General features: G+C 35.3%; 1 protein-coding gene across 4 annotated transcripts in view; it reads left to right on the top strand.

The window, feature by feature from the left end:
* qkib (QKI, KH domain containing, RNA binding b) overlaps positions 1–6,304 on the top strand; it is a 113,429-nt gene that overhangs the window by 48,836 nt on the left and 58,289 nt on the right. The gene's annotated exons all lie outside the window — the stretch shown is intronic.

Here is a 6,304-nt window from a genome sequence, read left to right as displayed (position 1 = left end):
AAAAACCTACTTTTTGAACCTCTATGGGTTCCTCAAAGAACCTTCAGTGAACAAATCTTAAAAGAGACATTTTTTCTTCACGTGAAGAACATTTTAATAATATAAAGAGCCTTTTTTCATTACAAAGAACCTTTAGTGCGATGTAAGGCTCCATGGATTTTAAAGGTTCTTTGTGGAACCATTGATGTCGATAAAGAACCTTTATTTGTAGGAGTGCGCACTGATATACTTGAGTTAGTTCACAGCGGCCCATGCGTCTTCACTTCTGCACAGCATCACACTGACAGCACCTCCCACACAAACAGACACATCTCACACTAACCTATTCATGCAAGCAAATATGTTCCGCGCATCGGCCTCCATCCATTGCCCTGACATCACCTGACAGCGAGAAAGATGAAAATTTCATTCATCTTTTCTTCTCGTCACTCTCTACAAGAACACACCTAAACACTCGCACAGCCCTCTTCACACACTTGCATGCAGACATGCATCAAAGGAGCTTTGTGGGACGCGCAGCAGGAGTAGGCCCACACAAAAGGCGCAGGTACAAGAGAGCGAGATTGTGTGTGTTTGATAGGAGAGCTTCGGGTGACAGCCGGTGAGTTGAGAGGTGGGGAAGTGTTGCATTTATTCAGGTAGGCGAGACGATGCTGTCACTTACGCTTTTGGTGTGCGGTGTGTGTGAGAATACGTGGAGTCTGTGTGTGGCGGCTTCACTTCCTGTTTTTTGTCTTTTTTGGGAGACAGACTAATGGGATATATGCCAGCAATGTTTGTGAAATGGGAGTTTAAGCTTTCAGAATTCAAATGTTTTTGTATTCTTAAATCCTTTTTGTCCTACAGTCAACATGAAATCCAAATTGACCCCATTTACTTTCTTAATAAATGTCCCTGATCTTCTTCAGGATGATTCATCAGTATTCATTCATTTTATTTTGCCCCTGAAACAACTTTTTTTTTTTTTTTGAGCAAATAACATTATTAAAATCAACACCCTCTTCACCCTCAATCCACGCAAATCCAGCTGAAGAAATTTCAGGTCCATTTTACATTATTACATTTTTTCTCACTGCATATAGATCACAAAAAAAGGGTTCCAGGCAAAATCCCATTCATGTTCTTGAATTGATAACATATAAACCTAATTTATGTTTCAATTTTATATTTTAAATAATGTAATTTTTTTTTAAAATTTTTTAAAAAGTCTCTTTTGCTCACCAAGGCTGCATTTATTTGATACAAACAATTATTATATATTGTGAAATATTATTTCAATTTAAAATCATTGTTTTCTATTTTAATACATGTTAAAATGTAATTTATTCTTCTGATGCAAAGCAGAATTTTCAGTATCATTACTCCAGTCTTCAGTGTCACATGATCCTTCAGAAATCATTCTAATATGCAGGTTTGCTGCTCAAGAAACATTTCTGATTATTATCAGTGTTGAAAACTGTTGTGCTGCTTTATTTTTTATTCATTTATTTATTGTTTGTGAAAACCATGATACATTTGTTTCAGGATACTTCAGGATTCTATGATGCATAGAAAGTTCAAAAGAACAGCATTTATTTGAAATATAAATTTAAAAGTGTTCATATTTTTTTTTTATCTTACTCAGAAGTTTTGAATTGTAGTGTGTCATGGTTTCGAGAAAAAAAAAAAAAACAGTTTTCATGGATGTTGAAACCTTTGCCATCACAGGAATAAATTACATATACCACGTCCTTGCTGAATAAAAGTATTAATTTCTGATTCAATTATGTAATTTGCAAAGCTTCATGGAATGAGTTGTTCTTTTTTTCTGCATTTTATAAACAAACATTAAATAATCCCGGAACCAAGATATTAAATACCACGGAAAAAGTGGGTGGATACTATTGCATTTCAATATACGTCATATATCAACAATTACATGTAATGCGAATACTGTTTAATGTCATCTTTATGAATAGCTTCAGAATTAGATGATACATTGACTTTGATGGTTATCCACTAATGAACCCATTGAATTCGTTATTAAATGTTTAAAAGATGAGGCGTGTTGGATGAGTCTTATGAGATTTTATAGTTTCATATTTACTCCAAGCTCAAATCACTATATGTGAAGGACACTGCAGCAGATTTTTCCCATCAGGGGATACTCGCCAGCATCTCTGAAACCCATCTCTGAGTTTTTTCAGATCAGTCCGTATGTACCTGTGTTCAAGTGCTCTCACCAGGCCCGAGCGTCACATAATCCAGACGGAGAGCGGAGGTGAGCCACTTCGGAGAGCTGTGTGTGTAATCCCGGCAGATGTGTGAATACAGCAGGGAGACGGCCGATGTATAATTTGCGCCTGCTGCTTTCCGAGTGAAGCCGTTTCTTCTGGAGTCTCTTGCACTGATTACTCGATCTCAAAGGGCACCTTGGAAATTCGCCTGTGCAGGCCTGAAGAAAAGACTTTGATTTGATATACCGAGCAGTTTTCCATCACGTATAGCGACAGCGGCTCTGAACATACATGACCTTTGAGATGGCTTGGCTTCCGAAAGGGCTTGTTATTTCCATTGGTGGTCCATGAGGGTACTTTCCAAACAGGCTCATATGTATATAAATATCAAGTATCCTGTAAGGAGTGTATTATCTTTTTTTTTTTTTTTAAGTGGAATACATCCTTGTTGCGGCATATTTATATGTGGCCCTTTTATTCAGTTTTTTAAAACTGATATTTTAACTAAAGTCTTTCTTCATCTGTTGCATTAACCACAAGCAGGCTTAATAACACACTAGTGATACTGATACTGGTTCACTTCTGAGAATTATAGTTTTTTTTTGTAAATATTAGGGCTGTTCAATATATCGAAATTATCGAAATATCGCAAATGTACATATCGCAATATGCATATCGCTACAGCTTGCAATATTTGGGGCCATGAACAAAAGACAAAGAGAAAAGGGTGCTTTCTTATTAGAATCAGAATCAGAATGAGCTTTATTCACCACTTAAGTGTGCGCAAACACAAGAAATTTGTTGTAGTTTTACAGGAACTCTTGGTACATACATACATACAAATAACCATATATATATGACACAAGATAGTTATAGAAGTTCACAGAACTGACTCAGCAACAGCTGAGTAAAACTGTTTCATCTGAGCATGTGGCACTTTAAGCATTATCGTATCGCATATCGAATATTGCATTATTTAATGAGTTATCGCATATCGCATTTTTCTTCAATATCGCACAGCCCTAGTAAATATTGTGCAAATTTAATTTATTCTCCCCGTTGTGCAAGCATTTTGGATGGAAATAAATTATATTTCATCATTTGAATAGCAATTCTAAATGGTTATTTTACTAATCGGAGGATCCTGTCAGCTTCCTCTGGCACTTGTGCAGCGATTAAAACCTGGGTTTGACTGTGCATGAAAGAAAAAGATCATATGTTATACACTAACTGCATTGCATGCACATTAATAAGTAAAGTGATTATTCATGATCATTTTAATTATGTTCATACAGTAAGTGAATATATGCAAACATGAACAAACAGTTCATCTTGACTGGGTGATGCTCTTAAACATTGGACACTTTCATTTAAAAATGATTTATTAGCATGTAAAAAGTGCCATATGTAAAGATATTGTAATAGGTTTATTAATAATAAAAAGATGGAGTGACAGTCATCTTTTTTATGTACATGCAGAAATAAACTCACACGCATACAAATGTAATGCACGCCCTTGTGCTTTGTGCCTCCAAGTAAAATTTAATTGCTTCTTTTCATTCATGTCCACAAGGCTCTTGGACAGGGATGAAGGGTGCCAGAATAAAAAAATAAAAGCTCAGTGACTGTGTTTTACCAGTAGTCGATTATGCATGGAGTCAGTCATGTGAAAAGAGCATAGCGTTGGAATACCAAACACATTGATAAAGCAGACCCCGAAGGCTTATTGATTAGAGCAGGAGGCCTGTAGTGTAAAATGGGATTTTACAGAACGCAAGACTGCATGCCTCCAAAACAAACCGCTGCTGCTGACTGTAAGAAATGCAGCATGCAAACTTCCTGAAAAAAAACAAAGATACAAATAGTGATCACATGACTGTACAGTTTCTCACAATGCACAAGATTATGAAGTATGCAGAAATAATTGTGGGTTGTGTTCTGGGGTTATTGAGTTATTGAGCATGTGAAATAGTCTGAAGTAACAGGTCAAATATAGTATTTTTTTTTATTTAAACTACATTACCAGTCAAAAGTTTTTGGACATTAAGATGGCTCTTGGACAGGGATGAAGGGTGCCAGAATAAAAAAATAAAAGCTCAGTGACTGTGTTTTACCAGTAGTCGATTATGCATGGAGTCAGTCATGTGAAAAGAGCATAGCGTTGGAATACCAAACACATTGATAAAGCAGACCCCGAAGGCTTATTGATTAGAGGAGGCCTGTAGTGTAAAATGGGATTTTACAGAACGCAAGACTGCATGCCTCCAAAACAAACCGCTGCTGCTGACTGTAAGAAATGCAGCATGCAAACTTACTGAAAAAAAACAAAGATACAAATAGTGATCACATGACTGTACAGTTTCTCACAATGCACAAGATTATGAAGTATGCAGAAATAATTGTGGGTTGTGTTCTGGGGTTATTGAGTTGCATGTGAAATAATCTGAAGTAACAGGTCAAATATAGTATTTTTTTTAATTTAAACTACATTACCAGTCAAAAGTTTTTGGACATTAAGATTTTTAATGTTTTTTAAATAAGTCTCTTCTGCTCACCAAGCCTGCATTTATTTGATCCAAAATACAGCAAAAGCAGTAATATAATAATAACTGGTTTCTGTTTGAAAATATTTTAAACTTTCTATTCATCAAAGAAACCTGGGAAAAAAAATCTACTCAGCTGTTTTCAACATATTAATAATAATAATAATAAATGTTTTTGGTTTTTTTTAGCAGCAAATCAGAATATTATGATTTCTGAAGATTCATGTGACACTGAAGACTGGAGTAATGATGCTAATAATTCAGCTTTGAAATCACAGGAATAAATTACATTTTAAAATATTTTCAAATAGAAAACAGTTATTTTAAATAGTAAAAATATTTCAAAATATTGCTGTTTTTGCTGTATGTTGGATCAAATAAATGCAGGCTTGGTGAGCAGAAGAGAATTTCTTTAAAAAAACTTACTGTCCAAAATCTTTTGACTGGTAGTGAATATTATCCGAGTTAATATTTTTTTATGTACTTACTGTACTGATATATGTAATGCATTACTTTGAAAAGTCAATCAGTATTTTTTTAAAGAAATTAATACTTTTATTTAGCAATTATGCATTGAATCCATCAGACATTTATGTTACAGGATATTTCTGTTTCCAATAAATTCTGTTCTTTGAACTTTCTATTCATCAAAGATTCCTGGAAAACAAATGTATGGTTTGCACAAAAATATTAAGCAGCACAACTGTTTTCAACATTGATAATAATCAGAAATGTTTCTTGAGCAGCAAATCAGCATATCAGAATGATTTCTGAAGGATCATATGACACTGAAGACTGCAGTAATTATGCTGAAAATTAGCTTTGCATCACTGGGATAAATTACATTATAAAATGTATTCAAATAGAAAACGGTTATTTAACGTTATTACTGCTTTTTACTGTATTTTTGACATTTATTTGTTTATACATCTCTAAAAAAAAATGCAGCCTTGGTGAATATGAGACACACAGAAAAACCTAACCGACCCCAAACTTTTTAATAATAGTGTATTCAGAGTTGGTCTGATATTGTAACTGTAACACAAACTCACCCACACTTGCCGGACAGTTCTCCAGCATGACCGGCTACAGACCAGGCCAGAGCCTTTGACCGACAGCCTTCGGGTCAGTGCTGATATACCTGATCGATTAGGTGAACAATTGACTTATCTTATCTTGTCAGTGAAGGCCCAGAGGAGGCGCTGGCATATGGGAGGCTATCGGCTGATGAGCTCCACGATAGCACTTAGGCAGCCTGCTCAAATAAAGTACCTCCCAGGGAATTTCATGCACCCTCTTTAAACCATCTCGCATGTCTGTGATCACTTTTGAACTTAGCCAGGGTCAGAAATTAACCACGGTTCAAGGAAAGTGCCAAAATGCCACAATGTTAATGTGGGAGCAAAAGGTATCGGCCTGTTGCAGTATCTATATTCACAGTCTAAGAAGCAAGTAATGTTTTATGTGTAATAAATTTAAATGGTTTTTGAAGAAACATTAAAATAAGCTTATACACACACACACACACACACACACACATATATA

The sequence above is a fragment of the Sinocyclocheilus rhinocerous genome, unplaced genomic scaffold (genome assembly GCF_001515625.1).
Source record: "Sinocyclocheilus rhinocerous isolate Xijiao unplaced genomic scaffold, SAMN03320098_v1.1 scaffold345, whole genome shotgun sequence".
Lineage (NCBI taxonomy): Eukaryota > Metazoa > Chordata > Actinopteri > Cypriniformes > Cyprinidae > Sinocyclocheilus > Sinocyclocheilus rhinocerous.
The sequence above is the reverse complement of the archived record's forward strand: the minus strand, read 5'-3'. Positions and strand labels throughout refer to the sequence as shown.